We start from the raw sequence: 13,493 nt of genomic DNA on the forward strand, positions 1-13,493 counted from the left end.
CCAGAATCGACTCCTGCGGTTAGCTGAGAATTGATCAAGGATTGTAATATTTTAGCTAGGCAAGAAAGTTTAGAAATAGGGTTATAATTATTTAGGTCACAAGGGTCACCACCTTCGTGAAGATGGAGTACATGGGCCGCCTTCTAAATCTTGGGGATAGTACCAGATATAATCATCATGTTAAAAATATGGGTTAATGATTCAGCAATCGGGGGCAGAAAGCTGCAGCAAAAATGGATCAAGCGTATCAGCCCCAGTGTATTTTTTTTACATCAATATTAAGCAAAGCATCTAGCACATCACAGATAGTACATTGTTGAAATGAAAACAAAGATTCACTAGAAGTTGATAGGTTAACCGTTGAGTCAGCTAGAGGCTGGCAGAGGGAAGAGCCCTCGATTGACTGACCAGGGTCAATTAAAGCACCATTTCTCTCAAATAAAAAGCCTGCCAAGATAAAAATGATGATTAAAAGCAGCACTTATTCCATTCCTCTCAGTTATGATGCCAGAGTTAGACAGAACTTTCTTAGGCAGGGAAGAAGGGGAATTTGTACGCTTCCGTGCATTTACTGTTTTCCAAAATATTGTTTATGGATACATCTACAACCAAGAGCTCAAATTTCTTGCGAACAGAAATATTTAAAGATTGGAACGCCATCAAATTAGATTTTACATGTATGGCCACTCCTCCCCTTCCTGTAATCTGTCACATCTAAATTCATTAGAATAATTTACTTCAATGTCTTCATCAGATACAGAACCATTTAACAATGTTTCAGAGAGAACCAGAATGAGTCCTGTACCCAAATGTCAATTGTATCCATTTTTAAATCAGATTTCATACATTTAGGTGCATTAGCCCAAGCCCCCTACAATATATAAAGTCAGAGGGGGAATTCAGCTCATTCCCATAAGAGCATAGGGTCATCTGCAGCTATTTGTTGAGTGAGCTGAGACTTTGCCAAGGTCCATGCCAAACACGTGAGAGCAGAGTAGATTGAGCATTTGACAGACTTCCTTCAAGTCGCTGTATGCAGTGGCTGGGGCGGGAACTGGGAGAGCAGTGTTGGCAGAGCTCTGTCCACCCAGCTGAAGCTCCTGCCAAAAGAGTGGAGCTGCTGCAGGGGATCGTAATGGCTGCCAATGCTCTATTCTGAGTGTGCACAGGAAGCCTTGGTGTGGCTCCTGTTGCAGGGTGGGGCTGCCATAGGGGGAAGGAGTGTCCCAGGCCTGTCCTGGGGATGGGACTGTCTGGACTGAGAGTAACCAAAACTAGCCTGGGAGGGAGGTTGTGGGGGGACTTGAGGAGGGTGGTGTGGAGGGCAGTGTGGCTGGTGAAGCTCCAAACTCTCAGAATACGAGGGCTGATGATGTGAATGATACATGGTGTGGACTGCATCATGTGGTGCACTACCCTCAACAGTGTTTTGCCAGACCCTAATGTAGTGGTCGGTGCTGTGTAGAGCTGGGCTGAGTTGAGGTGGGCCTAGTCTGAGAGAGCTGTGCTGTGATGGGCCGGTTCTGTTAGAGATGTGTTGTGTTGTGATGGGCCGGGTCTGGTTGAGCTGTGCTGTGATTGGCCAGGTCTGGTAGAGATGTGTTGTGATGGGCCGGATCTGGTTGAGCTGTGCTGTGATGGGCCAGGTCTGGTTGAGCTGTGTTGTGTTGTGATGGGCCGGGTCTGGTTGAGCTGTGTTGTGATGGGCCAGGTCTGGTTGAGCTGTGTTGTGTTGTGATGGGCCGGGTCTGGTTGAGCTGTGCTATGGCAGCCCTGGTCTGGTAGATCTGTGCTGAGGCGGACCTGGTTAGACCACCACCAGATGCAGGTCGAAAGGAGTGTTTGATATGTCTCAGGGAGTTGGTGGCTGTTCTGTTGCTCCTGTGGGGTGAGGTGGACTGGGAATCCTTTAACGTCCTGGCAAGGTGGGGACTGCCTCTTTGTAAAGGTGTGCATTGTCGTGAAGACAGTCCAGGCTGAGGGTGGGATGGTGGCTCCGTATGGCTCTCCATTGACAAGGTTGGTTGACGGTAGGTGAGGGCGGGAGGTCCTGTATAAACACAAAGTCAATTACTTGACAACTTCCTTCACAACAGCTCTGCGCTGCTCAGCGAAGCACAAGAAGTATGAATGCCCTGACTTCTGCAGAGGCCATATCACCATAAATGCTGCACGGCCAATGCAGACGTCGGATTGAAAATGTAGCGCCTTTCACACCTCAATGACAACTACAGCATTACGTTATTAGAAAAGGGTACACCACATTATCTGGATACATGTGCAACAAAAGTTCAAAATTCACCTTCTGCTACCATTTCTGTGAAGTCGTCTACGTATACAATTTGATGCATTCATTCGATAAATCAAATGTATACACCACAGAGAACGCACAGCAACTGCTTCTGCAAAGCAATGCTGCAAGGCAAACGCAGCGTTCCATTAGAAATCAATGTACTCTATTTTTAAATGTTGATTACTTCACCTTTCCATTGTCAATCACCTGATGAGAAGATGTAAAAAAAAAATGTGTTATGTATGATGGGGTCCCTGGGTCGCCCGTTTCCTGGGAGGGGGTTCCTGAGCAAGGAAAGGTTAAATACTCCTGATTTGTCATTTTCACATGAATTATACTATTGACATATTTTCACCTATTGACATATTTTCACCTCATCACTCCCCCAGTTAGGGGGAGTGATGAGCTCTACAGCAGAGTCTCACAACTCAATCGCTGGTTGAAAACTGTGTTCTGCCCCTCCCAAAAGATAGAATTTGTAGATAATTGGCCCTCTTTCTGGGACTCACCCACAAACAGGACCAAGCCTGGCCTGTTGAGGAGTGACGGACTCCATCCTAGCTGGAGGGGTGCTCTCATCTTATCTACGAACATAGACAGGGCTCTAACTCCTCTAGCTCCACAATGAAATAGGGTGCAGGCCAGGCAGCAGGCTGTTAGCCAGCCTGCTAGTTTAGTGGAGTCTGCCACTAGCACAGTCAGTGTAGTCAGCTCAGCTTTCCCCATTGAGACCGTGTCTGTGCCTCGATCTAGGTTGGGCAAAATTAAAGATGGCGGTGTTCGCTTTAGCAATCTCACTAGTATAAAGACCTCCTCCATTCCTGCCATTATTGAAAGAGATTGTGATACCTCACATCTCAAAATTGGGTTACTTAATGTTAGATCCCTCACTTCCAAGGCAGTTATAGTCAATGAACTAATCACTGATCATAATCTTGATGTGATTGGCCTGACTGAAACATTGCTTAAGCCTGATGAATTTACTGTGTTAAATGAGGCCTCACCCCCTGGTTACACTAGTGACCATACCCCCCGTGCATCCGGCAAAGGTGGAGGTGTTGCTAACATTTATGATAGCAAATTTCAATTTACAAAAAAAAAAAACAATGACGTTTTTGTCTTTTGAGCTTCTAGTCATGAAATCTATGCAGCCTACTCAATCACTTTTTCTAGCTACTGTTTACAGGCCTCCTGGGCCATATGCAGTGTTCCTCACTGAGTTCCCTGAATTCCTATCGGATCTTGTAGTCATAGCAGATAATATTCTAATTTTTGGTGACTTTAACATTCACATGGAAAAGTCCACAGACCCACTCCAAAAGGCTTTTGGAGCCATCATCGACTCAGTGGGTTTTGTCCAACATGTCTCTGGACCTACTCACTGCCACAGTCATACTCTGGACCTAGTTTTGTCCCATGGAATAAATGTTGTGGATCTTAATGTTTTTCCTCATAATCCTGGATTATCGGACCACCATTTTATTGCGTTTGCAATTGCAACAAATAATCTGCTCAGACCCCAACTAAGGAGCATTAAAAGTCGTGCTATAAATTCTCAGACAACCCAAAGATTCCTTTTTGCCCTTCCAGACTCCCTCTGCCTACCCAAGGACGTCAGAGGACAAAAATCAGTTAATCACCTAACCGAGGAACTCAATTTAACCTTGCGCAATACCCTAGATGCAGTTGCACCCCTAAAAACTAAAAACATCTGTCATAAGAAACTAGCTCCCTGGTATACAGAAAATACACGAGCTCTGAAGCAAGCTTCCAGAAAATTGGAACGGAAATGGCGCCACACCAAACTGGAAGTCTTCCGACTAGCTTGGAAAGACAATACCGTGCAGTATCGAAGAGCCCTCACTGCTGCTCGATCATCCTATTTTTCCAACTTAATTGAGGAAAATAAGAACAATCCGAAATGTATTTTTGATACTGTCGCAAAGCTAACTAAAAAGCAGCATTCGCAAATGGAGGATGGCTTTCACTTCAGCAGTAATACATTTATGAACTTCTTTGAGGAAAAGATCATGATCATTAGAAAGCAAATTACGGACTCCTCTTTAAATCTGCGTATTCCTCCAAAGCTCCATTGTCCTGAGTCTGCACAACTCTGCCAGGACCTAGGATCAAGGGAGATACTAAAGTGTTTTAGTACTATATCTCTTGACACAATGATGAAAATAATCATGGCCTCTAAACCCTCAAGCTGCATACTGGACCCTATTCCAACTAAACTACTGAAAGAGCTGCTTCCTGTGCTTGGCCCTCCTATGTTGAACATATTAAACGGCTCTCTATCCACCGGATGTGTACCAAGCTCACTAAAAGTGGCAGTAATAAAGCCTCTCTTGAAAAAGCCGAATCTTGACCCAGAAATTATAAACAACTATCGGCCTATATCGAATCTTCCATTCCTCTCAAAAAAATTTGAAAAAGATGTTGCGCAGCAACTCACTGCCTTCCTGAAGACAAACAATGTATACGAAACGCTTCAGTCTGGTTTTAGACCCCATCATAGCACTGAGACTGCACTTGTGAAGGTGGTAAATGACCTTTTAATGACGTCAGACCGAGGCTCTGCATCTGTCCTCGTGCTCCTAGATCTTAGTGCTGCTTTTGATACCATCGATCACCACATTCTTTTGGAGAGATTGGAAACCCAAATTGGTCTACATGGACAAGTTCTGGCCTGGTTTAGATCTTATCTGTCGGAAAGATATCAGTTTGTCTCTGTGAATGGTTTGTCCTCTGACAAATCAATTGTAAATTTCGGTGTTCCTCAAGGTTCCGTTTTAGGACCACTATTGTTCTCACTATATATTTTACCTCTTGGGGATGTCATTCGAAAACATAATGTTAAATTTCACTGCTATGCGGACGACACACAGCTGTACATTTCAATGACACATGGTGAAGCCCCAAAATTGCCCTCGCTAGAAGCCTGTGTTTCAGACATAAAGCAGTGGATGGCTGCAAACTTTCTACTTTTAAACTCGGACAAAACAGAGATGCTTGTTCTAGGTCCCAAGAAACAAAGAGATCTTCTGTTGAATCTGACAATTAATCTGGATGGTTGTACAGTCGTCTCAAATAAAACTGTGAAGGACCTCGGCGTTACTCTGGACCCTGATCTCTCTTTTGAAGAACATATCAAGACTGTTTCAAGGACAGCTTTTTTCCATCTACGTAACATTGCAAAAATCAGAAACTTTCTGTCCAAAAATGATGCAGAAAAATTAATCCATGCTTTTGTTACTTCTAGGCTGGACTACTGCAATGCTCTACTTTCCGGCTACCCGGATAAAGCACTAAATAAACTTCAGTTAGTGCTAAATACGGCTGCTAGAATCCTGACTAGAACCCAAAATTTGTATCATATTACTCCAGTGCTAGCCTCCCTACACTGGCTTCCTGTTAAGGCAAGGGCTGATTTCAAGGTTTTACTGCTAACCTACAAAGCATTACATGGGCTTGCTCCTACCCATCTTTCCGATTTGGTCCTGCCGTACATACCTACACGTACGCTACGGTCACAAGATGCAGGCCTCTTAACTGTCCCTAGAATTTATAAGCAAACGGCTGGAGGTAGGGCTTTCTCCTATAGAGCTCCATTTTTATGGAATGGTCTGCCTACCCATGTGAGAGACGCAGACTCAGTCTCAACCTTTAAGTCTTTACTGAAGACTTATCTCTTCAGTAGGTCCTATGATTAAGTATAGTCTGGCCCAGGAGTGTTAAGGTGAACGGAAAGGCTGGAGCAACGAACCACCCTTGCTGTCTCTGCCTTGCCGGTTCACCTCTCTCCACTGGGATTCTCTGACTCTAACCCTATTACAGGGGCTGAGTCACTGGCTTACTGGTGTTCTTCCATGCCGTCCATGGGAGGGGTGCGTCACTTGAGTGGGTTGAGTCACTGACGTGGTCTTCCTGTCTGGGTTGGCGCTCCCCCTTGGGTTTTGCCGTGGCGGAGATCTTTGTGGGCTATACTCGGCCTTGTCTTAGGACGGTAAGTTGGTGGTTGGAGACATCCCTCTAGTGGTGTGGGGGCTGTGTTTTGGCAAAGTGGGTGGGGTTATATCCTGCCTGTTTGGCCCTGTCTGGGGGTATCATCGGATGGGGCCACAGTGTCTTCTGATCCCTCCTGTCTCAGCCTCCAGTATTTATGCTGCAGTAGTTTATGTGTCGGGGGGCTAGGGTCAGTCTGTTACATCTGGAGTATTTCTCCTGTGTGAATTTAAATATGCTCTCTCTAATTCTCTCTTTCTCTCTTTCTTTCTTTCTCTCGGAGGACCTGAGCCCTAGGACCATGCCTCAGGAACCCTGACCTGTTCACCGGACGTGCTTGTTGCACCCTCGACAACTACTATGATTATTATTATTTGACCATGCTGGTCATTTATGAACATTTTAACATCTTGACCATGTTCTGTTATAATATCCACCCAGCACAGCCAGAAGAGGACTGGCCACCCCTCATAGCCTGGTTCCTCTCTAGGTTTCTTCCTAGGTTTTTGGCCTTTCTAGGGAGTTTTTCCTAGGGAGTTTTTCCTAGCCACCGTGGTTCTTTCACATGCATTGCTTGCTGTTTGGGGTTTTAGGCTGGGTTTCTGTACAGCACTTTGAGATATCAGCTGATGTACGAAGGGCTATATAAATAAATTTGATTTGATTTGACTGGGTGTTTTCAGCTTAATCTGTGATCAGTTGGACATCTCTTTTCTCCATCTCTAAAATCAAATAAGGGCTCTTCCATTATCTCTATTTACTACTAAACACCACATTTGAGTCCTAAAACACACATCCCCCAGCAGTGGGTGGGTATTGGCAGGTTACGTGCATGAGTGCAGTCCATCTCACTCCGATCTGAAGGAGGAATGTGAGGCCTTCAGATCCTTGTCCTTATTCCCACACACGCTACACACTTAAGCTTTTTACACAGGCAGAACAATTCAGTAATTCAGTCGTTTTTTTGACAGATCTGAAAAAAATCTGTGATTTGTCAAATGACCAATTAGTGGAAAAAATATCAGAATTGGACAGCATGTGTAGACAGCCTTACATGAGCAGAGTTCAGGATGGGGAATGATGTTTGTGACTGTGATGCTGGTGATCAAGGTTATACTAATGCTGGTGATCAAGGTTATACCAAAACGCAATGACACTGCCGGTGTGATCGAGGTGTTAGGTTCCCTAAGTGGCGTTTTGCATGTAAAAGTTTAATCATTGAGTTGATATGAAAATAACCAAAAATATGTGGACACCTGCTCGTCGAACATTTCCTTCCAAATTCATGGGCATTAATATGGAGTTGGTCCCACCTTTGCTGCTATAACAGCCTACACTCTTCTGCGAAGACTTTCCACTAGATGTTGGAACATTGCTGTGGGGACTTGCTTCCATTCAGCCACAAGAGCATTAATGAGGTCGGGCACTGACAAACCATTTCTGTATGGACCTCGCTTTGTGCACGGGGGCATTGTCATGCTGAAACAGGAAAGGGCCTTCCTCAAACTGTTGCCACAAAGTTGGAAGCACAGAATCATCTAAAATGTAATTGTATGCTGCAGCATTAAGATTTCCCTTCACTGGACCAAGGGGCCTAGCCCGAACCATGAAAAACAGCCCCAGACCATTATTCCTCCTCCACCAAACTTTCCAGTTGGCACTATGCATTAGGGCAGGTAGCATTCTCCTGGCATCCGCCAAACCCATATTCATCCGTTGGACTGCCAGATGGTGAAGCGTGATTCATCCCTCCAGAGAACGCGTTTCCACTGCTCCAGAATCCAATTGTGACGAGCTTTACAACACTCCAGCCGACGCGTGGCAGATCTTAAGCTTGTGTGCGGCTGCTCAGCCATGGAAACCAATTTCATGAAGCTCCTGGCGAACAGTTCTTGTGCTGACGTTGCTGCCAGAGGCAGTTTGGAACTCGGTAGTGAGTGTTGCAACCGAGGGCAGACGCTTCAGCACTCAGCGGTCCCGTTCTGTAAGCTTGTGGTCTACCATTTCCCGGCTGAGCCGTTGTTGCTCCTAGAAGTTTTCACTTCACAATAGCAGCACTTACAGTTGACCGGGGCAGCTCTAGCAGGGCAGCAATTTGACAAACTAACTTGTTTGAAAGGTGGCAGCCTATGACGGTGCCACATTGAAAGTCACTAAGCTTTTCAGTAAGGCCATTCTACTGCCAATGTTTGTCTATGGAGATTGCATGGCTGTGTGCTCGATTTTATACACCTGTCAGCAACGAGTGTGGCTGAAATTGCCGAATCCACTAATTTGAAGGTGTGTCCACATACTTTTTTATATACAGTGAATTCTGGGAAGTATTCAGACACCTTCACTTTTTCCACATTTTGTTACATTACAGCCTTATTCTAAAAGGGATTAAATAAATACAAATCCTCATCAATCTACACACAATACCCCATAATGACAAAGCAAAAACAGTTTTATAGAAAAGTTTGCAAAATAAAAAAATACCTTTATATAAGTATTCAGACCTTTTGCTACGAGACTCGAAATTAAGGTCAGGTACAGTTGAAGTCAGAAGTTTACATAAACTTAGATTGGAGTCATTAAAACTCATTTTCAACCACTCAACAAATTTCTTGTCAACAAACTATAGTTTTGGAAAGTCGGTTAGGACATCTACTTTCTGCATGACATATGTAATTTTTCCAACAATTGTTTACAGACAGATTATTTCACTTATAATTCGCTGTATCACAATTCCAGTGGGTCAAAAGTTTACATACACTAAGTTGACTGTGCCTTTAAACAGCTTGGAAAATTCCAGAAAATTATATCATGGCTTTAGAAGGTTCTGATAGGCTAATTGACATCATTTGAGTCAATTGGAGGTGTACCTGTGGATGTATTTCAAGGCCTACCTTCAAACTCAGTGCCTCTTTGCTTGACATCATGGGAAAATCTAAAGATATCAGCCAAGATCTCAGAAACAAGTCTGGTTCATCCTTGGGAGCAATTTCCAAATGCCTGAAGGTACCACGTTCATCTGTACAAACAATAGTATGTAAGTATAAACACATGGGACCACGCAGCCGTCATACCGCTCAGGAATGAGACGTGTTCTGTCTCCTAGAGATGAACGTACTTTGGTGCGAAAAGTGCAAATCAATCCCAGAACAACAGCAAACGACCTTGTGAAGATGCTGGAGGAAACAGGTACAAAACTATCTATATCTACAGAAAAACAAGTCCTATATCGACATCATGTGAAAGGCCGCTCAGCAAGGAAGAAGCCACTGCTCCAAAACCGCCATAAAAAAGCCAGACTATGGTTTGCAACTGCACATGGGGACAAAGATCGTACTTTTTGGAGAATTGTCCTCTGGTCTGATGAAACAAAAATAGAACTGTTTGGCCATAATGACCATTGTTATGTTTGGAGGAAAAAGGGGGAGGCTTGCAAGCCGGAGAACACCATCCCAACCGTGAAGCACGGGGGTGGCAGCATCATGTTGTGGGGGTGCTTTGCTGCAGGAGGGACTGGTGCACTTCACAAAATAGATGGCATCATGAGGGAGGACAATTATGTGGATATATTGAAGCAACATCTCAAGACATCAGTCAGGAAGTTAAAGCTTAGTCGCAAATGGGTCTTCCCAATGGACAATGACCCCAAGCAAACTTCCAAAGTTGTGGCAAAATGGCTTAAAGACAACAAAGTCAAGGTATTGACAACAGTCAAGGAGTGGCCATCACAAAGCCCTGACCTCAATTCTATAGAAAATGTATGGGCAGAACTGAAAATGTGTGTGCGAGCAAGGAGGCCTACAAACCTGACTCAATTACACCCTCTCTGTCAGGAGGAATGGGCCAAAATTCACCCAACTTATTGTGGGAAGCTTGTGGAAGGCTACCCAAAACATTTGACCCAAGTTAAACAACTTAAAGGCAATGCTACCAAATACAAATTTTTACATTTTTACATTTACGTAATTTAGCAGATGCTCTTATCCAGAGCGACTTACAAATTGGTGCATTCACCTTATGATATCCAGTGGAACAACCACTTTACAATAGTACATCTATATATTTTTTGTGGGGGGGAGGGTAGGGGGAGGGGGAGGGTTAGAAGGATTACTTAATCCTATCCCAGGTATTCCTTAAAGAGGTGGGGTTTCGGGTGTCTCCGGAAGGTGGTGATTGACTCCGCTGTCCTGGCGTCGTGAGGGTGCTTGTTCCACCATTGGGGTGCCAGAGCAGCGAACAGTTTTGACTGGGCTGAGCGGGAACTGTGCTTCCGCAGAGGTAGGGAGGCAAGTAGGCCAGAGGTGGATGAACGCAGTGCCCTTCTTTGGGTGTAGGGACTGATCAGAGCCTGAAGGTACGGAGGTGCCGTTCCCCTCACAGCTCCGTAGGCAAGCACCATGGTCTTGTAGCAGATGCGAGCTTCAACTGGAAGCCAGTGGAGTGTGCGGAGGAGCGGGGTGACGTGAGAGAACTTGGGAAGGTTGAACACCAGACAAGCTGCAGCGTTCTGGATGAGTTGTAGGGGTTTAATGGCACAGGCAGGGAGCCCCGCCAACAGCGAGTTGCAGTAATCCAGACGGGAGATGACAAGTGCCTGGATTAGGACCTGCGCCGCTTCCTGTGTGAGGCAAGGTCGTACTCTGCGAAAGTTGTAGAGCATGAACCTACAGGATCGGGTCACCGCCTTGATGTTAGCGGAGAACGACAGGGTGTTGTCCAGGGTCACGCCAAGGCTCTTAGCTCTCTGGGAGGAGGACACAATGGAGTTGTCAACCGTGATGGCGAGATCATGGAACGGGCAGTCCTTCCCCGGGAGGAAGAGCAGCTCCGTCTTGCTGAGGTTCAGCTTGAGGTGGTGATCCATCATCCACACTGATATGTCTGCCAGACATGCAGAGATGCGATTCGCCACCTGGTTATCAGAAGGGGGAAAGGAGAAGATTAATTGTCTGTCGTCTGTGTAGCAATGATAGGAGAGACCATGTGAGGATATGACAGAGCCACTAATTGAGTGTATGTAAACTTCTGACCCACTGGGAATGTGACGAAATAAATAAAAGCTGAAATAAATCATTCTCTCTACTATTATTCTGCCATTTCACATTCTTAAAATAAAGTGGTGATCCTAACTGACCTAAGACGGGGAATTTTTACTAGGATTAAATGTCAGGAATTGTGAAAAACTGAGTTTAAATGTAGTTGGCTAAGGTGTATGTAAACTTCCGACTTCAACTGTACATCTTGTTTCCATTGATCATCCTTGAGACATTTCTACAACTTTATTGGAGTCCACCTGTGGTAAATTCAATTGATTGGACATGATTTGAAAAGGCACACACCAGTCTATATAAGGTCCCACAGTTGACAGTGCATGTCAGAGGAAAAATAAAGCCATGAGGTCGAAGGAATTGTACGTAGAGTGCCGAGGCAGGATTGTGTCGAGGCACAGATCTGGGAAATGTCTGCATCATTTAAGGTCCCCAAGAACACAGTGGCCTCCATCATTCTTAAATGGAAGAAGTTTGGAACCACCAAGACTTCCTAGAGCTGGCCACCCGGCCAAACTGAGGAATCGGGGGAGAAGAGCCTTGGTCACTCTGAAGGAGCTTCAGAGTTCCTCTGTGGAGATGGGAGAACCTTCCAGAAGGACAACCATCTCTGCAGCACTCCAACAATCAGGCCTTTATGGTAGAGTGGCCAGACAGAAGCCACTCCTCAGTAAAAGGCACATGACAGCTGTCATGAAGTTGTCCTTTTGGTGAGGTTTATGACCCCCAAAATACCTTTCTCCCTTTTCTCTCTCTGCTCTACAGAATGGACTCTTGGAAAGCCCTTTGTTAACATAGAGAGAGTATGGTAACATCAAAAGGTTGGGAACGGAACAATATTTTGGTAATCCAACCAGTTGAAAGTATCCGTTGGTACTTAAAAAATATGATGTCAGATCAGTTGTCGTCGGAGACATTATTACTGATGATAGGACGACATAAATTGTATCTTGGAAAGTCTACACATTCTAGTTCACATGGAATTGTTGTGCAATTTAAATGTTTAAATATGAAACTATTTGTGAAAAAATGATATGTAATTTTATCTTTTAAAATGGGAGAATTGTTTTCATAAGTAAAATATGCTCACTCAGTGGCCACACCCACGTGAATAGGCATTGGTTGGAAATTATGAACCAACCCCTTTTCTACATTTCTATAAGAGACCCCGTGACCCAATTCACAGTGGACCAAACCAACCTCAGTGTGAGCTCTGGTTGCGAATGACTACAACCTTACGAAGTTAACATTGTGTTCCCGATGATGTGAGGACTGATGTACATACGTTTAAAAGGGCTAATATCAACTACAACCTTATGAAATTAACATTGTGTTCCCGAAGACGTGAGGACTGGTGTCCATACGTTTAAAAGGGTTAATTTCAATATGGAGGTGACGATCGCCACGCTGGAAGGATGAATTTCGACTATACCAGCCAGAATATAGCATGAGCTTATTATGGTAACTTGGTATGAACGTTGAACTCTTATTCACTAAAGAAGTGATACATCCTAGACGTTGAGTTATCAGCAGCAGCTGTAAACGTGCGTGGCCTAGGAAAGGACAGACAATCTCTTCAGAACGACAGGGTACTACAACGTATCCGTTCTACCACACGACGACAGGGTACCAAAACGGAACCGTTCTACGACTCAACGACAGACTACAACATATCTGCCCAGAAATATTCTTCAAAGGACAAGGGAGAGCTTTGCTAGGCAACCCAGCCTTCCATCTTCGACCAATCTATCGAAGCGCAGCTCAGAGTAAATATATTTCTTGCATTTTCCTTTTCCGAATGGGCAGTTATTTATAATACATACGATTCTGTATTTACGATAGCATAGCTTTATAAGGTCAGATAGAGAACCCATCCTTTCGTTCCTCAGTCTTCCCGCTTTTTCATTCAAACCCAACCCCCTTTCTTTGTGTAACCAGCCGTCATATTGGTTTTGTCCGCTAGGGACGTTTTCTTTTATGACATAATTAGTAATCAATGTTCCTTCCTGTGTATATGTAATTCTATGTGACTATTTAGGTATTTAGTAAATAAATAATTACACCAAATGTTGTATTGCTGATTCAACTTGTTAGCCAGGGTTCGTGAAGATAACCAAGATTTTTTACGACGTTCAGATGAGAATAAGGTG

This window comes from Salmo salar, chromosome ssa14, assembly GCF_905237065.1.
Source record: "Salmo salar chromosome ssa14, Ssal_v3.1, whole genome shotgun sequence".
NCBI classification, from domain to species: Eukaryota; Metazoa; Chordata; class Actinopteri; order Salmoniformes; family Salmonidae; genus Salmo; species Salmo salar.